The sequence below is a fragment of the Pseudopodoces humilis genome, chromosome 6 (genome assembly GCF_049639895.1).
Source record: "Pseudopodoces humilis isolate 2021_Gansu_Grassland_sample_001 chromosome 6, ASM4963989v1, whole genome shotgun sequence".
Classification (NCBI taxonomy): Eukaryota; Metazoa; Chordata; class Aves; order Passeriformes; family Paridae; genus Pseudopodoces; species Pseudopodoces humilis.
Window position 1 is genome coordinate 59392259 of NC_142205.1, and position 20275 is coordinate 59412533.

The 20275-nt window shown below is 39.8% G+C and overlaps 1 long non-coding RNA gene across 1 annotated transcript; it reads right to left on the reverse strand.

Annotated features, from left to right (window-relative positions):
• Positions 1 to 7658: 7658 nt before the first annotated feature.
• Positions 7659 to 18724, reverse strand: LOC148184198 (uncharacterized). Its single transcript, XR_015772633.1, has 3 exons — positions 18584 to 18724; positions 8074 to 8143; positions 7659 to 7785 (listed from the first exon to the last, which is right to left on the reverse strand). It is a non-coding gene; the product is annotated as an uncharacterized LOC148184198 (long non-coding RNA).
• Between the last annotated feature and the right edge of the window lie 1551 nt (positions 18725 to 20275).

Consider the following 20275-nt stretch of genomic DNA (forward strand, 5'->3'; position numbering starts at 1 on the left):
TCCCATGGGATCCTGCCAAGCAGATCCTTGGAAAATCAAAGCTTACTAGCAATCAGAGCTTTATCCAGCTGTCAGCCTGCTTCATTCCTTTGGATCTGAAACTCTACAAATTCATGTCACTGCAACCAGCACAGCCATTGAGTACCACAGCGCCAGGCAGGTTAAGAAGAAAATTCATTGTTGGTCATTGATAAGAAGAAAATTCAGCAGATGCTCTCCTTTAGTGAAAAGGAATTGGAGAATATTCACAAACTGGGCAGTTTGTGACTGATCCAAGAAAGCTGTATTTCTTGCTTGGAAACAAAGGCAAGACTAAACTAAATATTAAGTTGCTAAGAATTAGAGTTCAAGAATTAAAATATAAATTGTATTAGTAATTCAGTGCTTTTAATGCAGAGGCATGTTTTTGTCCAGTGGAGTTGATATACAAGTGCTGTGGAAAGACTTCCTTGATCAGCTAGAAATTCATCGTGTAATCAACAAACTTCAGGCTTACAAAGCAATCAAAATTTCAGCAGAGTTTGTGATGAACAGTGTTTACAATTCACCGCACTAAACCAACAACCACCAATGAAGAACTTCAGCCATCTGTAATAAATACATGGCAATGCAGTACCCAACAGCTCCAGGACAAAGCCCTGCAGAGGGTTTTGTGTAGTGTAGAACACAAATAAGTTTGCATGTTTGAGCAGAATGTATTTATTGCCTTCTAGTCCCTTAACTTTGTTGGCCTGGTCCAGGCTCTGAATACTCACATGGAAAGAGACCTATTTTCAAAAAGTTAGGTACAAAGCTACCTAATCTTTTTCTTTCTGTTTGCATTTTTATTCCATGATCAATTTTGCTTTGCCTTGTTTCATTACTCCTTTATCCTGCTAGCCTTGCTGATTATCTAAGAGAAAGCTAAAAACCTCCACAATTCCATCTCAGCTCTGCACGGACAGTGTATAAATACCACTGGTGTATACTGGTTTGCCCAAATACAAGAAGGTCAGAAAAAACATTTTCTTTTGAGATGAAAAAAAGGAAGCAAAACCTAAGAACTTTAATAACAGCCCTGACATGAGAAAAACATAATACTTGCCTGAATTACACTTGGTACCAGACTCTCATTGGAAACCCTAGATTGCTTTGTTCCTGTCCCTGACATAATATTCAGGTCTGGGTTTATATTTGCACGGAATGGGGCTGTTCACTAGAGTCCATGCAAATCAAACACTTGATTTATGCATCATTCCACTGGAGGGTGTAACATTAAATTTAATTTTGTAAGAAAAGCCTGAAGTGCCTCTACGCCTGGGGCTGACATTGTGAACTAGGGAGAAAGGTGCACAGGAATTCATTACTGTTTCCAATATGCGAAACGCAGCATTTGAATGAAACATTTGTCTTTTGTCAAAAGGGAGTAATGTCTGTTCTTTGTAAAAAATATTTCTCCCCCCTACTTTGATTTTATCGCCAATTCAGCATATTGGAAGCTGAGGTTACAGGTGTAGTTCAGACTGGCGATGATGGTGGGATTAATTACATTTTGGAATGAAGAGGCATCGGTTGAGTTGCAGTGCAGCTACAGAGTATAGATGTCGGTCAGTCTGAATGCTGCCATGTAGCAGCATTTCATTAGAACAATTAAGAACAGTACTGGGGTTTTTCTGTGTTTATTCACTACTTTCACAGAAAAGTCTTCTGCTGCCTCAATAGACTGTGCTCACTTACCTACACCTCCTCCTCCTATTTAGTTCTGAAAACACCTGGAAAAAGTTTTTCCAGCATTGTGTCAAGGCACACTCAAGTTAAATTTCTCAAATGTTAATGGGTTTCTATTCTGTCTCTCAGCCTAGCTGAGGCAGCTTCCATAGGAAGCTTCAGATGAGCTCCAGTAATAACAAGGCTTTCCAGACAAGCAGCCCCTTTCAGCTACAGATCATTAAAGTCATTGGCTCTTCCTCCCTCCAAACCTTCCCACATTTCACATATGGATAAAACAATATAAATTTGAAGAGACCAAGGTTGAAAGCAGGGCAGGTCAGCACAGAAGTTCTTGCTAGGCTATGGCACTCTCTTGGTGCCACTTCCTTCAATGAAAGCAACAGTAATCCTTCCTTTCAACTCCATTTTTTCCCTCCTTTTCCTCTAGCAAGCTTCCACAAGCCAGCCATGAAAGCAGGAATTATACTGCTACCAGAAAACCTGAATTCTAGCACCCACTGGGCATCATGACTTGCTAAGTGGTTCAAAAAGCACACACAATATGGTCATGTTTTCTCTCCTTGAAAACAATTAAAGAAAAGGCTTTTGAATTATTTCATTTCTGTGCTGAAACAATGTTTTGCTTCAAAAGTCATTAATAAAGTTAACCAAATGAAATATTTCAGGGTCACAGGCAATATTGAACATTACCCACAGTTCATTGTGATTTTGTTCTGTTTCACTAAGGGCATTTGTACTCTGAGGTCAGCCCCAGGAAATTTTTTGATTTCACAGCTCATCTAACAAACCCAAGCTCCTACACCCACCCACACAGCTCTACAGAAATGACACTGCTGCCCATTCTGTCCTGCAAAATCACACTTTCAAGGTCACTCCAGAGCATTCATGTCCCACGAGGCCAAGCTTCTGCATAAGTTGTTCAGCTTGCCAAACCTTGATAGACTCTTGATCTGAAATCTTGAAGCTATTTTCTTTGTTCAGCTAATGAACAGTATGGTGATGAATACACATAAGGGAAAATTGATCCACTTAATTCATCATTTGTACATATGTATGGATTTAAGCCCTTTTAAATGGATTCTGGGATTAAACACCTATACCTACATTCACGAGCTGTTCAAAAATACCTACGGGCATTGTGGTAAGTTTTGTGCCTTAATTTCTGAAATTAAAAGACTGACCCCATGTTTAGCATTTGCAGCTTTTAAAAAACAAGATGCATTTTGCTTGCTTGTTAATTGCTGTCCATGCTGAGTTTTATTGCAGCTGTATGGCTTTGTTTCCTGAACAGCTGCAGGGGATAGGTCCCTGCAAGCGGCACCCAACCTTGATGTAAGGAGAACAAAAACTAAAAAAGGAAAAAAATCAAACCCACAACTCTGAACCTTGGAAGTCAGGCAAGAACTTACTAGCTACAAAAATAAGCCAAAATACTGATAAAGGAAGAGAGAAATGGCAGCCCAAGGGTTGCAAATTCAATCTCTAGCTCTGTGTACCATTAACCCTGATTGTCTTTACAGCAGTTCTCAATGTCATATGTTCAAGTGGCCTTTCCTATATTAGTGATCTGGCTCAAAAATAGCAGTTTAAGTCAACTTTAGGCAAAAGAAGTCCTTACATTCATTATAAGAAATAGAAGAAAGGCCATACCATGTGTCTCAGTTATCTGCCTCCTGCTTAGAAGATACCAATTTTTACCAAACCACTACTCCCTGGTGATTTTGGACTTCTCAGTTCGCCAAAATCAGATTATTTTTCCCCCTACTTAAACTGAAGAATTTAAACTTACCAAACTGAGTTTTTGCACCTGTGTTCTGATTTGTACAGCTCTGCAGAAACTGGCTGAAAACCAATGAACTCAGGTTTCAGACTAAGATGCATTATACCAGGTGCCTTCTATGACAGCAAAAATTTATTTGACAGTACCATATAGGGCCAGGTCAGACATGGAAAGAACTCAATATTTTGGCATGTGCTGCTGATAAAGTGACATTAACAGATCAGAAGTTGTCTTGTCTGTCACTCAGTAAACTGTTTCTCCCTGCTAACTTGAACCATTCTGAAAGAATTTTAAAGCCATTTTCCCTTATAACCTTTAGCACTAATAGTCATGCAAGACAAAAGCCTGGACACCTGCCCCCTGCTCTAAGAATCCAAATAGCTACTGTGTTAACAGCAGCTCAACATCAGACCTCACAGTTTGCTTCTCAACCAACACAGGATATCCAAGCATCTGGAGGAGATGCACGTGACAGAGAAGCTGAACCCACATCAGATGATGCCAGAGGTACTATTTATATGTTCCACAAAGGCAACAGGCATGACTGCTGTCTAAAGCATGCTTAATGGGGGAAATTGTTTCGATTTTAAACAGCATGAGTGAAAAAATCCAACACAATTTTGGTAAATTGCTACTGGAGCTATTATCTCCCATAGTACTATTTGTTCAATTCCACATAGCGAGTTTCTCCCCTGTGATCCAGATCTGTGTTTCTGTTCCCTGCTGAAAATGTTACCTGCTATGGTTTGTTCATTCTGTCAGATCACTAAGTGTGTAAATGTCTCAGAGCCAAGAATCAAGCCCAACAGATCCTGCTGACAACTCATTCTTTACTCAGGAAAGAACAGCTGCTCAGAAACAATTTCTGAGACTTAATTTTACCAGTACTTCAAGCAATACCAAGTGCTGCCCTAACTTTGCATCACCCTGCTTTCTCCATAGCTTCAACATAATTTAAGCACACACTTCAAGATTATTATCAAGTAAGTCCTCAGTCAATTCTTGGGCAGTTTTTGAAAAACAGAATAAACAGACCTTCAAGATCTCCTACCCCACCACTTCAGAAGCATCCACCTCGATGTTGCTGTTTGACAACATTTACACTGCTGGAATGGAAATGATGACCATCTGACCTTTACTGCAAATACAGAATAGAGACTTTACTTGATAAGGTCTGCTTTCTTATCTCCAGTTTTATTTTCTCTACAGCAACAGACCACTACTATTCCTGAGATATCTTTCATTCCTTAATGCAGTTACAAAATTATGTGTTTACTAACCTCAAGAGTGCCAGCCACATGTTTCTCCTTGTACCTTTTTGCTTCCATGCCAAATTTCTATTATCCTTATCTTCTGATTTGTAGTAATTACTACCAGCTTTCCACTTTCTTCCATGTGGTGTCCATGTTTTTCTAACTGCTTTCAAGGTCCTTTTCTGAGCCAGACTACTTTCTCAATTAGGACAGTGCTCTTCCTCACCCAGATTTCTGGGCAGGAGAGAGAGCTACTCAATAAAGGGCTATTAGTCTGTTTAATAGTACAAGCTATTTTCCTCTCATGCCTTTCAAGTTTTCCACTTGGCCATGGTGCTTAGACATACTGGGTTCAGGTACCCCTGCCATTCCTTTACACACCAGTCAAGCTTTGTTGCTACCCTTAGGTAAGATCCAAAAGGAGCTGAAAGGAGAAATTCACTCACTGTCCCAGTGGGCAACAGCACAAAGAAAAAGTCTCCTCATTTCCAGCTGAAATCAGTTCACAGTTTATATCCGTGGCTTTCTGCTGACAGTAGCCTCTCTTGAAGAAATTTACTCTCCTGATAGATTTATAGGAAGAAATGATATCACCTCTGAATACTGCTAGGCTAAGCAAGCCATGCTCTTTCAGTTCTGGAATGACAGTGAGATCAGTCCTTTAATTATTTCCAGGTGCCTCTTTTGCATTTGAATCATTTCTGCACTATATCTGAACAGACCTGTGCATCTGTGTCAAAGACAATATCTGAGGCCTCCTCAATGTCTTTTACAATTAGCAGCCCGTCATCACTCCACATATTGACATCTATCTTTGCTAGAGCAGTATTTATTTTTCCAACAGGCATCTCACCTTGGTTAGCCCAGAGCTATCCTATCATTCATTCCCCCTCTTTATCATTAGCTATCCACAAATCATATTTTCTTACCTTATTATGGATGTATTTTGTCGCTATGGGACACAAAATAGAAGCGTGGATTCAAAATCACAGGAGCAGAGGTTTTCATCCCAAGAAGGTAGAAGCCTTTATTTTGGGGTTTTCAGCCCCTTTTATAAGGTGTTCTGATACAGGTTAACATGATTGGTAAAGGGAACAACACCCCTCTTGTCCCATTGGTGGAACAAGCAGAAACACATTCAGAACATCTGTGCCACCACTGTTTTGGGAACCAAAACCCTACTTACAAAACAGTTCTTGAGAGAGAAAAGTTCCCCAAAAGACTATCTCTTGGGAAACAGATCAGCTACTGACAGGCTGAAAACTCTCTCAGGCTCAGACAATCATGTCCACAGTATTTGATATAAAAGGCATTGGACACATTTCTGCTGGAAAGCCACCTATATTTTTTTCTTCATCTTCAGTATCTTCCTCTTCTGCTTTGTGATATCTCAGTTCTCTTGTTAAATCCCACATTTTTCTAACTTCAGCACAAAAAGTGAATGTTCTAACAATGTCACTGATGAAAATTTGAGCAAGAACCATCAAAGACAATATCTAGATGGGAAAGCCCTTTAGCAACCTTCCTTCAAGATTGGTAGCCACACTGCCTTTTAGCAGTGGTATATAACTGCTTCTTTGACCCCTTTGCACTTCTATCAACCCTGACTGTTGCCTGCCTTCAGTAATCACTTCCCATGTGGGAAACCTATTGGACATCCTACACCTGTTAAATAGTGAGCCTGTCCTGTTAAAACCAGCTTCCAGCTTAGGCTGTCACATTTTGTCTTTAATAAATAAATCATCAGCTTTGATCCTATTCAGCATTTTTATGCCATCTTCAATTACTTCTATATCAACAGCTTTGACTGTTGTAACTGAGAACATCATCATTTAAACTGCTTCCTACAAAGCTGAAAACACAGGCATTACATCTACTGTTGTGCAAACATTCAGCACAGCAAAATAACCAAGTTACCTAATCAACTACTTTCTATCAGAAGAAACCTACCCAGAACAGCAGTAATAGTGCCAAACATATACCCCAGATCTCCCTAGGGTGCTTTATTTACATGACCACGGCAGAAGAAAAAACAGTCACAGCCTGATACATGTACACATGAGAACCTCCTGCTGTATTCTGAAATGAACACATAGCACATTTACCTTGAACAACTTTGCAGTCTACATACAAGCTCTCTTCATACCACTTGGGCTACGTGGACTTGGCTGAAGTTGTGCTGGGGAAGTTTAGGTCGGCTATTAGAAAAAGAGTCTTCCTCCAGAGGGTGTCTGAGCACTGGAACAGGCTCTCCAGGGAAGTGGTCACAGCACAAGCCTGACAGAGCTCAAGAAGTGTTTGGACAATGCTCTCAGGCACAGGGTGTGACTCTTGGATGCAGGGCCAGGAGCTGGACTCAATGATCCTTGTGGGTCCACTCCAACTCAGCATATCCTGTGTGATTCTGTGACACAAGCTCTTATATTCACTGTCTTCATCTTGACTTTCTCAGCAACAGAGATGCTAACCAACTGTATCACCCAAGGGTTTATTCAGTTTTGTACCACTAATGATTTGCAAAGTACATATAATCTCAATATCTTTTATTTTCATATCTTTTATTTTTGTTATTGCTAGGTGATTGCATAAGCAAAGATTGTCTCATACCTAAAACTGCCTAAGCAGTCAAGATCAAAAGTAAGTACACTACATCATCCCCTGCCTTAGGAGAAACATCTTTCAAGAGCCTGTCTCTCATGCAGATTTAAGATATATCCTTAAATTTCCATTACTAGGGTTTTCTCCCTCACCACTCCCCATTCAAAGAATTCACTGCATTTACACAGGTCAGAAACACGTCAAAGCTCATTATATGAATATTGATTTCAATAAGAAGATCAATAGACATGAAGTAGCAGCATTTTCCAAATGTTTCCAAAAGGTCTGTAATGGAGACTTGATCTTCAGTCTTGTGCAGGAATTGTGGATACCCAAATTGCAGCTCATGAATGCCATACTCCATTTTGGGCACTTGTGCAGATTTTTAGGGTCTGTGCTTGCTTCTTTAAAAATTCTACCTCAATTCATATCTCCTTTTGTCTCCTGCATGGTGTGAGAAATGCCTATGTAAGTCCCACTCACCCTAATTATTGGTAGAGGAAGAGTATTAATACTTGAAACAGTCACATTTGTTTTAACCAGCGTGGTGTGAAAGTGTGTCACTGACACATAAGTTTACTTACTACGTAATTTCCATGTTTTAGGAAGACAAGACTGTCACAGCTTCCAAAGTATTATTATTATTCTGAGATAGAAGGTATCCAATACACAACAGTCATATTTTCTTTAAAAGTATTAGGAAGTGATGAAAGATAAATACCCTTTCCATACCTTGACTGCAGTATAGAAACAGGTACTTCACCCTCGTTTTGCCACCACGCACATGTCAATTAGCCTGGAGCTGAGCAGAAAGAGGCAGTTAAACTCTGTGCTTCCATATTTGTTAAAAATGCAGTTTTACATATTGGAACTTCAAAACACTAAAATTCCTTAACAAATAAAAGAACACTGAGCAAAAAAGCAAGAAAAGCATGTGTGCGCTCATTAAAGCTTCCATTCCTCACAGCCCTTCACATGCAGTACAGTCCAGGAGTTATGTGTAAGATTTTAACAAAGACAGTGTCACTGGAAACACAAAACTTTTTGCAACCCAGGGGCTCCGTGCCCTCTCCTCTGAGGAGACAGTATGGAAGTTGAGGGTACTAAGCATTTTACTGGATCAAGGCTCTAGTATATACCAAAATACTAAGCTTCCGTGATGCTGGAATATCCTGAACATGTTCTTCTGAGCATTAAATAGTGGCAGAACAGTTAATAACAAGTTTTTGAGGGACAACTCAGTAATTTTTTATTCATTTTCTCCCCCTGTAAAGCAGGATGCAGGATGTTTCCCAAAGGCTTTTTCAATATAACAAGATGTGATATTTGAGGACCAAATCATGATGGACTAGCATTGCTTCTGTGAAGATACAAGTAGAAGGCATAGCATAGGTTAAAGAAAAACTGCTCCACAGTTTATTTATATTTACCATCTGCTCTCATGAATACTGACAAGATGAGTCCTTGGAAGATGTTTTACACATTTTCTTACTCAAACCTATCCAGCATGGTGGATTCCCCATAGGAATGTCCAGTGTGTTAAGAGGAAAATCTCAGCATTCACACTGCATTCAGGATGATGAACTAAATTACTGCCTAGTTTCACATCTGCAAGAGGATTGGTTAGGCAATCTCTGAATCATATTTAGTTCAACTTTGCATAGAAGCTGAGTAAGGAAGTGATATGGCTCAAAATACAGTGCTTTGCAGGGCCTGATATTTTTGAACACAAGCAACATTTTTTAAAGTGTATGAGTCACACCTGTTTCAGAAGGACTTGGCAGCAGAAAAGATTTGTGCCCATATCTTGAGACTGCATGACAACAAAAAATAATTAATCCAAATGGAAACCCCGTCATTCACCAGGCTGCATTTTTCCAGAATTCAAGCTGTTTCATCCATATTGTGGATGTGGCTTCATTGACTAGAGCATATCTAAGTGAGACTATCAATTTTCCTAACCCCAAATCATCTGAAGCCTTGTGTCCCACAATGACTTTCTGTGCAAAGGCTGAACTTCCTCACTACCATAAAATTGCTGAAAATTAAGCTGCCCTATGCAAAGGGGTTGAACCTTGTCTAGTAATGGAATTCAACGCAATATTAACAATCTCACTGGTCCTTTCCACTGTAAATATACTGGAACATCGCTGTATAACCAGCAATTTTGTCTACTGAACTCTTACCCTTGAACCAAATTATAACGAACACAGGCATTGTGCCCACAGACCCAGCCTGCAAACAATAGGAGCATTAAGCTAACACTTTGAGATTTATGACAGACCTATCTGCCTTCTACATGCATTTTATAGGCATTTGCAATAAATTAGTGAGGCCAGCTCAGTGGCACAGAGACAATATCATGCAGAGCCTAGTAGAACTGGGTATACTGCAGAACTGGTCATGGCTCACTGAAATGCTAAAGGCTGGAGTTTCAACCAGCCAGAAGAAGTGTAACCATGTATCACAGGGCAGCAGTATCTGCTGGGTGCTCACTGACTACACTGATAATGCCACGAGAGACATTTTCGTCCTTACCAGACTCTGGAAACAAGGATGAGGAGCAGCACTGAAATCCTACATCAAGTACAGTGACAATACTCCTCCAAAGACCACTTTGTCTGGGTGAGGTTAAATAATTCAGTTTGGGATTTGAAGTTTTTGTTCTTCCAGTTTTGGTCATCCCAAGGGTGGGACACAAAGCAGTAACAATTCAACATAAGGGAGAATAAATAGTTGGTTTGCAGGAAGGAGAAACTATTGACCTGGGTCAATATCGACTTAAAGTTTTCTCCTTTTGAGCCCAACCCAAAAACAGAGCTCCTAGGACAAATCTTGAATTATTCAGACATGAAAATTCCATCAAACAAAAATTTCACCCAATTATCTAGAGCTACAGGGGTTAACCCACTTATGTCTATATGACTATTTCCTCTGTAATTTTGGCAATTGAATGCAGTGGATGTCACTTCAGTTTTACAGCCATAGCTGAAGATTTCTATTCATACAGGAAAAACACATAGCTTCATCCTGATCTCCAAGGCCAACAGGACAGCAAACTCGTGGGGAAACAGGATGACCAGGATGAGGTTCAATGCTGAATTTAATGAAGTAAGATGGTTTTCTTCTCAATCTTTACAATGGTCTGCTACACATTGCACAAACCTATTTTTAGCCTTCCCGCTTTCCCTTATTCCTCCAGATTTTTTTAATCCCCTTACATTGGCCTCCAGAGCCTGTTTGGAGCAATATTGTGAAGCAAATGGCCAGACATAATGACTTTCCAAGGTCCTTGTGACTCCTAATTAACATTCAGTTAGCATAAGTCCTGACTTTATTATTGACTACATTGAATACACAATACACTGACCTCTGCCATCTGCAACTAAATCTCTTCCTGCAGATCTATCAAAGTGATTTCATACACAGAGGAAGTAGAAGAAAACAAAGCAGTAGCTACTTATCTTTTTTTCTGTCCTGAGAAACTTTAACATGCTGTGGGAAGGACTGCTTCCCCCCATGGTGTTTTCAACCATTAGTATTCCATGCTTTTATTGCTGTCCCTAAACACTGCAGCATTATCTCAAAAATTCAGGGAAGAGGGGAAGTACTAAACAAAATCCCTCTTTTTTAATTTAATCTCGGTAGGAGCAAAGTGGTGACAGAGAACCTCAGCAAAAGTTTGTTTGAAGAACATGCCTTTAAGTTGCTTGTGGAAAAAAATGTCTAAGTTACTAAAATACTGTAGCATCTTCAGGTACCAAGCAAGGCAGTAAATGGGCCACAAGAAAGTGCATGAAAACAAATAATATCTCTTCCACAAAGTATCTGGGATATGTTTTTTCCTATTTCTAATATTCATAAAGTTTTTTTTTTTTTAATTCCTAAAGGAAGGCTGGTGTAGACAGAACTGCGCTTAAAGGAGTAAGTAAGGTCATTCCTGTGGTAAATTCAGGTGCAAACAATGCTAAAGTTATGTTAAAGAACTTATGAGCCACAGGTAAGCATTTCAGAAAACTAAAGAATCCAAGAAAAACTTTCAGCTTAAGCAACTGAGAACTCAGACAACAGAGAGCCAGAAGTACATGCTCCAAAAGCTTTCCAGTGCAGAGCTACCAAGGGTACTTGACAGGTTTCATTTTATGAAGACAGAATTAGGCAACATTTTTGCCAGAAAAGCTGGGAAATGTCTCACAGCACACTAACCTGAGGGTTTAATCCTTTCTTTTGAGCACAGCAGACCAGAAATCAACCCCACGTTCAATTCCTTCTGAAGTCTACAAAATCAGATACGATGGATGCACAGCTCATATTCAAATAAAGCCACATCTTTGCTTCCAGATGACACATGGAGTTCAGGAATGAGGTCCAATTCTCCCCAGCCTTCTTAGAAACTCAAAAAAAGGAAAATAAAAAATCCTTTACAAATATCCATTACCTATCCTAGAGGGAAAACTTGTATTTCATTGACTGTAGTTTATGCAAATAGGATCAGAGGAATTAACATATTGGAAGGAGCTGACATTTGTCCTGATATATTGAATCGTTAGCATGACAGAATCACTTAAGCTGGATCCACTAACATCAGGTTTCCTCTCATTATTGACCCCTGCAGAGTAGGCCTGACAAGTGGAACTGCTGCAAAGTTCATTAATAATGTGAAATAAATCAATTGTTCGGGAAATACTGAAAACGGATGACACTGAACTCAGACTTTTTGCAAATTCAGCATATACCAGTTTCCATCAAGGACACAAGTTATAAAAACGTCCTTTCCTGACCTATATTCAGGAGCTATGCTTTACTTCTAGGCAAGCTCACAGATGCACTGGGAATGGTGCCATTACCGGAATAATGCCCTTCACTAGAAAATGAAAAGCAATATTACCCTGTGGACACCGGCACAGATACCTGTAGACATTTTAGCTTACTGATTGACACCTCCAGCATGAATTATGGGCAGGACACACACTCCAAGTGCCAGGCTTTGTTTTCATCTGAAGGTACAGGGAAATCCATGGACACTGTGTGAGCTAATAAACACACTTTTGCCTTAATAGTCCTCAGAAGGAGAAAATCCTATTCTCAAACAAAAGTTATAAAGAATACAAAGAGAAAGCTGAAAATCAAGTTCCCTTGCCTATATTACTACCAGAACTTAGAGGGCCAAATGCTGTGACATTTCTTACCATCAAGTGAAAAATGCAAACTGGGTAATAGACTTGATTAATGCTGCTTTTTGTGGCTCACAAAATGCCCATGAACAGATTGAGATTTTCATTAATATATTCATGGTTCAAGCTTAGCTTAGTTTTGGATATTTTTTTAACTGCTTTATGGAGATGTTTAAATTTTTTCTGCAAAAGCACAAGCTGGTTGGAAATATATGACACATGGCAATTAAAGCAGAATGCATCTGAAAAAAGCTATTGGTGCACATTACATGGAGTTTGTCAGCCTTGAATAAGGTGAGTGGAACCCAGGCAAAATAGAAGAGTACAGAAAAACCTAAGTTATATGAGATCTTGATAAGGTGCAGTTGCAGCATAGAGTCAGAAAACAGTAATAATTAAGAACTCAGGCTTGATTCTTTCATGGCAAATGCAGATTTATTAACAAAACCTAACTCCTTGGAACAAGTGAAGGTATTTTTTGGTAATTATAATGAATTTTCCTACTTTAAAAATTACTTTTCCTTTTTATGCATGAAAACAAATAAAGGCTACAGCCAAAACCTGCCTACCAACTGAAGTTTAAGACTAAATAGCATTTCTTTCCATCTTCAGAGCACTACAGACTAACATGCACTAAGGAACCACATACCAGCGATCACATTTTCAAAATTACACAGGGCTCTTGAGAATCTCTGTTAGCTCATAATTTTTTAAGAGCTGATCTTCTGCAAAGATTAGCCCCTGAAAACTGCTGAATCAGGAATGGAGTTGCCAGCGGGTCAAGAGATAGCTCCCCTTGACTCAGCCCCTGTGAGACAAGCCCATCTTGTTTCTAGAGGCCTGCCAGCCTCAGCTCTGATTTTATCTTTGCAGATATGGCTCTTCAAGACATCTAGCAAAGTTTTTACATATCCTTTCCCATTTTCTCTATATGCTTACCTTTCACCTCCAGTATTTCACTTTCTTTCCTCCTGTCCAGTTTAGGTCTTTTTTGTCCTTTTTTTCTTTTTTTTTGTTTAGAGCTTTTGACTTTCTTTCAAATGTAAACAGATCTTTCAACCTGAGAAATTAAAACCCAGATTCTATGCACAGCAGTGTTGTCACAGATTTAAAAACAACATAAACAACATATTTTCTTACCCATCATGACACTGTCCTGCATGGTTCCACAAGGCTTGTAAACCTTCAGTCATATTCCTGCCATAAACTCCCAGCATGGCAAATATTAATAGGAGAGTTTGTGAATCAAGAACTGAAGCCGCATTTTTACTATAGCTAACACTAAATCACATCATTGCAATGCAAAGCTGAAAGTTGCATATGAACTTTTACAGTTGCCACCCATGAAAAGTGTAGCAAAGAACCCTCAAAACACAAATTTAAAAGGCACAACCCTTTTTCTGTTGAAAAAATGGAGTCATCAGGAAGTCATATGTTTTGTGCTTAGAGTCACACAAGCAGCTAATAGCAATACAACCCAGGAGAATCCTGACTTCTGTAATCTCCACATGTAAAAACAGCCTTTCCCCCACACCCTCCAGTTTTTTGACATACTATTGCTGTTTGAAAGAGTCTGCAAACAGGCCTGGAATCCCATCATGACTGATGATTGTACTGGTAAACTAAAGAGTAGGGGAAGTGTTCCTCTGTGTACAACAGTTTCTGCTCTTGGCCTTTTCTTCTAAAACCTTACACTTGCCAAGGTTTAAATTATCGATTATGTAATTTCTGTGCTAGCACTTCAATTTAGCACCCCCCAAAATGACAATTATGATACTGTCATGACTGTTGCGGTCTCTGTCGTGGCCTTTCAGTCAGATTCTTTTCATTGGTTCATCATTCTTTACTCTATCGATTACTTCCATCAACATCTTTCCTCCAGCTTGTACAGACCTGATGAGGACAGGTAGAACAAACACTGCAATGCAGAGTCAGCTGTTTGCTTGCAGATTTGAAAGGCAAAGCATTCCAGGAAGGTACATTGAGTGTTCAGCCAAATGCACGAGCTTTGTCACTCTATAATACAGAGAACACTCAAGTATCTCACACCCTTTGTGATGAACAGCTAATTGTAGCTAAATGTGTAGCTAAAACTCATCTCTAATTGCCCTCCTGGTACTTTGATATTTACATGTTGTGCCTCAGGTATCTAAGATTTGCATGCCTTTGTCACAACTGTTTCCTGAAAATTATTTATTTTAGAAAATAAAGACTTGAACCCACATGCTCCTGGTGCATGAGTATTTCACTGACATGAGAAGGTAAGGCACAAAAGAAAGCTGAATTGGGACCTCTGCACTTCTGTCTTCTGACACATTACCCTGTGTAACAAAGGCCCGAATTTGCTCCACTTCTGTTTCTTCTTCATTTGGCCATTATTGAGATATAGATCCATAAACTCTATTACTTTTCCTACGTACCTGTTTTTACATCAATTCCCAAGTCAAACTAAACCATCACCAGTGTTCTTACCATTGACATTTTACTAAATTACACCCTCTGTTCTAATTAGGCTGCCTTCTTGCCATAACAAAGCCTGGAGAAACTGAGTACTCCAGTAAAGTACAAAGTAACTTTACTTTGTTAAGTAAAACTAAAAAGTAAGTACTGTAAAAGTCATCTACATACCCTGCCTTCAACCTCTTACCTTCATTTATCTGTTTCAAAAACATCATTGTAATTTATTCCCTTAGCAAACAATTTAGGAGACAGACTTTTCCTTGTACCTGGAATTCAACACATGCAGCTGAAGCTCTCTGTTACAGAGTGATGCACCACCATTTACCTCAGAAACACCAGCTAACTGTGCCAGCAAGTTGCCCTCTCAGAAGCATTTAAAGGTGTTTTATCTTGCTTATTCTTGTTTCACTCAGTTTGAAGCAATGTAATACCCTTTTTGCCAGTCTCCCTGAACACACAATTAACAGGCTGCAGCTGGTACCAAATGTTGCTGCTGGGATTCTGACTGGCGCAAGGTGGAGTAGGTGTATAATTCTACCTGTCTCCATCATGCCAGTCAGATTTCACATTAGCTTCAAGGTGCTCTCCCTGACCTACACAGCCCTTTAAAATATTCCATCATGCTTTCTCATTGGCAGGACAGTGTTTTATACCATTTCATGCTGGTCTGCTGTGGTGCACTGGTAGCTAAACATTCATGCAACACGGAAGCAGGCATGATAGAAGAGTCGGAATAAAATATAAGGGGACAACAGCAGAAGAAAATGTTCTCCTTTTTAATAAATAATTTTAAAACTATCTTTAAAGAGGACCTTTTATTAAAAATATGAAAAGCAACACAAGCAGCTGAGCATTACAGACTTTGTTAGATAATTTTACTGTGCCCCACACCTTCAAATGACTTCAAACTAAAAAAAGAAACAAAAATATCCTAACTAAACCTGCATTATTCATATATATAAAAATTCAGTCTGCTCTGGACTGTAGTTTGAATTTATATGGGTCTCTTTTTATTGTTGAAGCATTTCTACCAAAAGGTGAAAAGCACATAGTACAATAGTGGAGTGCTACTTTCTGCACACCACTTTCCCTGTGAGTCCCTGGCCGAATGTGTCAGGGATGCTGTTGTCCAGCATGTGCCTAGCAGGAGATTAATCCTTTCCCTTTTGAATTCCCTGGATTTATCACTTGGATCATTAGGACACACATTGGAGGAAAAAACACCATAGGTATTTCAAAAGCCATGTAGCTCGGCTCTTAAAGAACAGAGGCAAGAAGCTCCCAGTGGCTTCTGTTAACCGGCTCTTAAAGAACAGAGGCAAGAAGCTCCCAGTGGCTTCTGTTAACTCATTAAGCGTCTTTAAAGGTAGTCCAGTTAATTAGAGCTCACAGTGGTGTAGAAGTTGCCAAGTTCAGTAGGGCTAAAGCATCCTAGCTAAAGGTTTTGAGACTTCCCTACAGCTACAGTTTTACTAATCCAGTGTTTTGGAACAATCAAGTAACTGCCCCTCAGCTTTGCTAAGGATGTGTGCTCAGCTATGAACCTTAGAAATTGGCCTGAGTTGTTTTAATTTTGGTTTTTAGTTCAACCACGTAATGAAGACAGAGCAGCTGCCACAATTGTAACAGCTGTCAGAGTGTTTCAGCAGCAGAAGACAATTGAGAACAACCTGGCCTGGATTAGGGCTACTACTCCAGAAACTCAGGGGTGTACATAAAAATTAGTGGCAACCATGCCTGACCCACTTGCTAATACAGAAGAGGCATTTCCCAGGTCCAGAATGGCATAAAGCACATTCTCAGTGTGAGCATAACTGCATGCAGGTCCCCTTCGAACATAAACACTCACTTTTTATTTCTTTAAATTAGTCAGTGTAGTTAACTGTGCTACTAGGAGAAGGAGGAATCACTTGCTAAGTAGATTTACTATACGCCACAGTCCATCTCATGTACTAGAGAAAGTGCAATTTGCTCCTCTTTTTCCCTTACTGTATTTTTTTAACTAGCAACTAGTGTTTTTAAGCCCCTTAGTAGATCCAGTCTTTGTGCCCTAAATGGCATTCACAATGATAACCAGTATTTCAGAAGCAAGAGAAAGGGGGTAACTCTGAGTTGTTAATGGGTAAAGGCACCAATGCAACATTCAAGGCAGAGAACAGCATGGTACAACACCAACCAAAAAAAAGGCACACTCAAAGCACTCCAATGAGGATGCTCAGCTTTTTAAAAGCCAGGACAATCTGAATTAGCATGGAAATAAATCTACTGTCCACAGACTGAATTGTCTCCTGTGCTTCATTACCTCACTGTAGCTATGAGAACCTGCAGCCATTTCACCCCAAATGCCCCTCATCCTGTACCTTTACCTTGCTTTATGCTTCTCTTTACAACTGCACCTTCCTTCAGGAAAGTTTGCTTTTCACATGCAGGTGGCTCTCTTTATCTAGGAGACTTTATCGTCAGTAAAACCCAAAAAGACAAATTTATCCTTTGTGCTGATGCAATTGACTTGTCATCTACTTTTACAGCTAATTAGCTCTTCAGTAGATGATGGTGGATGTCAGAGGTCATCTGATAGCTGATCCTGCTAAACTGACCTAAATATTTCTTTCCAATTGTACATGATTGCCCCTTACAGCTACATTCTCTCTCAAATTAACATGGCACATTTAACCTACTTATTCAGAAAGAGTACTAAGCCTGGATTAAAAAAAATTACAGTTTCATAAAGTACTAGCACTCAGAACCAGATGTTTCACTGAAAGCCTGACCTAGTAGGTGAGGGTGGCAGAGATATCTAATTAGACCCTGCTAACAGCAGTCCTGAGCCATGTTTTCTCTTGACACTTACTCTCAATATCAGTATCTACAGACTATGGATTGTGCGTTACAGGTATGTTGTTAATCAGTGTCTATGCCCAAGGGATACCAGCAAGACAGAGTACAAAATTAGAAGTCTCCACCTCAAAAGATTTGCAAAATAATTCATTGTGGGAACATTCCTGGGGCCAACTAACAAGGAGCAGTGAGAACCACTCTCACTGCAGGACAGCTTGGAAAAAAGTCATTTTGGTTGCACAGCAAGAAAAGATCAAATCACTCAATACTTAGAGTTACCAGTAAAACAAAGGGCAGAGTTTTATTGTAACTTTTTTTTAAAAAAGGTCCCTTTTCAGTTAAATCACAAGTTTCATAAAGCTGAAGTTACTGAATCTAAAGAACCCAAACATGCACACAGTTTTAGGCAAAAACCCCCAAACATAAGAAAATAAAAAACTTTACATGTAAAATAGACCATAGTATCAATACTTTTCACCCAAAAAGTTTTCCATGTGTTTTTCTTACTGGATTTAGGGCCCCTGCCTAGCACTTGACACCCAGAGCAGGTTTTTGCTGCCTCTTTCCCCTAAGACCAAGCTCGTCCAGTCACCTTCATTTCATTTGAATGCATTTTTCCAGAGTTAAACACAATGGCTGTATGTGGTCTATAGCAAAAATATGTCCTTGGTTAAAGTGGAAGGAGCTGTCCATGAGCTTCCAGCATGACTCCAAGAGAAGGCTCCAGAATTTTGATAGCTGGGAGCTTCCGAAGAAGCCTTGATACTCACAATAGTTGTGTTTCCTGAGAAATTTCCCTACACACGTCTTTAACTGCAGCAGCTCAGGGTTTCTACACTACAGCAAGCACTTCCAGGGAGCTGTTGGGGCAGCACTGCTGGGAGGCAAAAGAGAGCACCCTCAGGCTACCCCTGAACAGCACAAGGGGACAAGGCAGAACTGGGGAGCCCCTGCAGACTGCTCAGGGTGGGCAAGGCTTGCTTCCACACAAGTTAACAAATCACAGCTGCATCCTGCTGCAGGAGGCTCCTCAGCCCAGTCAAGGGGAGCTGTGAGCACAAAGAGCAGGGGAGGGTACTGTGGCTCCACAAGCTGTGCTGAGAGGCAGCTTTCATTTAATCAAATGTTATCTCCAGAAACCACAGCTGCAGCTGAGGCCTCTAAGAAACACGGCATCTCCTGGGAGCCCTTTCCCATGCTTCAGTGAGAACATCAGAATATTTGCCTGGGTGATGTGCCAGCAGTTTGGATTTTTACCTGGCACATCAGCAAATAGAAAGCTGCAGTCTGCAGGGTGAGGGAGAAGGACCTGCACTATGCAAGACCCAGCTCTCCATGATCCTCAAGAGCTTCCTCCTGGAAACTCTCCTGCTTACACTGCTTGGATAGTTTTAGTCTAATAAGAAACAGATTCAAAAGAACACAATGAGTAAATAAATGCCAAATTACAGTCATACATGCAAAAGTCAGGAAGGAATGCGTGTAAGACACACTGCATAAGCTATGGGCTGCTGTTTCTAGCAGTTTGAGAGAATCAAGTTCTTGACACAAAACCCCCTCCAAGACCAGCTTTGTGCCACCAGATGATACATACACAACAAACCCAAACCATAAAACAATGGTTTTTTGGGTTTTTTGGGCTTTTTGGGCCTTACCTAAACAGAGAAACTAGAAATTAGTTACATTTCCTATTACAATTAATTCTCAACCTTGTTTCTAAGGTACTTAATAAAAGTATTTTAGTTTTCCATCAACACATAATAAAAAGTTTGTCATGTGGTTTTACTTTTTCAGCATTTCAGCAAATATTTACTGCTCCAACACTGAACCAAAAAAATTGCAAGGATTCCTTTACAGAAGTTTAAGAATACAAGAAAAATGTTTGCAATATCAATAGACAACTGTCTTTTCTCCTAAGCTTGTGATCAAAACATCTTGTCTTTGAGCAAAGGGAACACTTCACATCACCCTCACCCTAAGCAGCCTGAAACAAGCCATGCAATTACTCTATGGCACAGCATGCACTCAGAAGCTGGAATGCTCACATTCCTTTCCTGTGATTCAACTTTATCTAAACTGCCTTAGTTCAGGGACCTACTCTTCCAACCAGCCTGGCCAAGAGGGTTTTGCAGCTAGCCATCTAATTTTAAGGTACATTTCATATTTAACTCAGGACACTATTTTTTTTTTCCTGTTATTGTATAACAACAGAGGTAGAGGAGGAATTATAGATTATCTTGTGCAATGTTTTCCCATTTTTCAGCTGCAGTCAAATATTGGGCAAGACAGTCAATGATAATTTTTCCCTTAGCTTGATGATCCAGCTGCAGGGGAACAAACAGATCCAAATGGAAAAAGGACAGCTAATATTTCAAGAACATTTTGGAAACAACTTCACAATATGATACTTGCAACGTATTGTTGGTTCCCAGTTAAACATCTTTGGAAAACCTATTATCAAG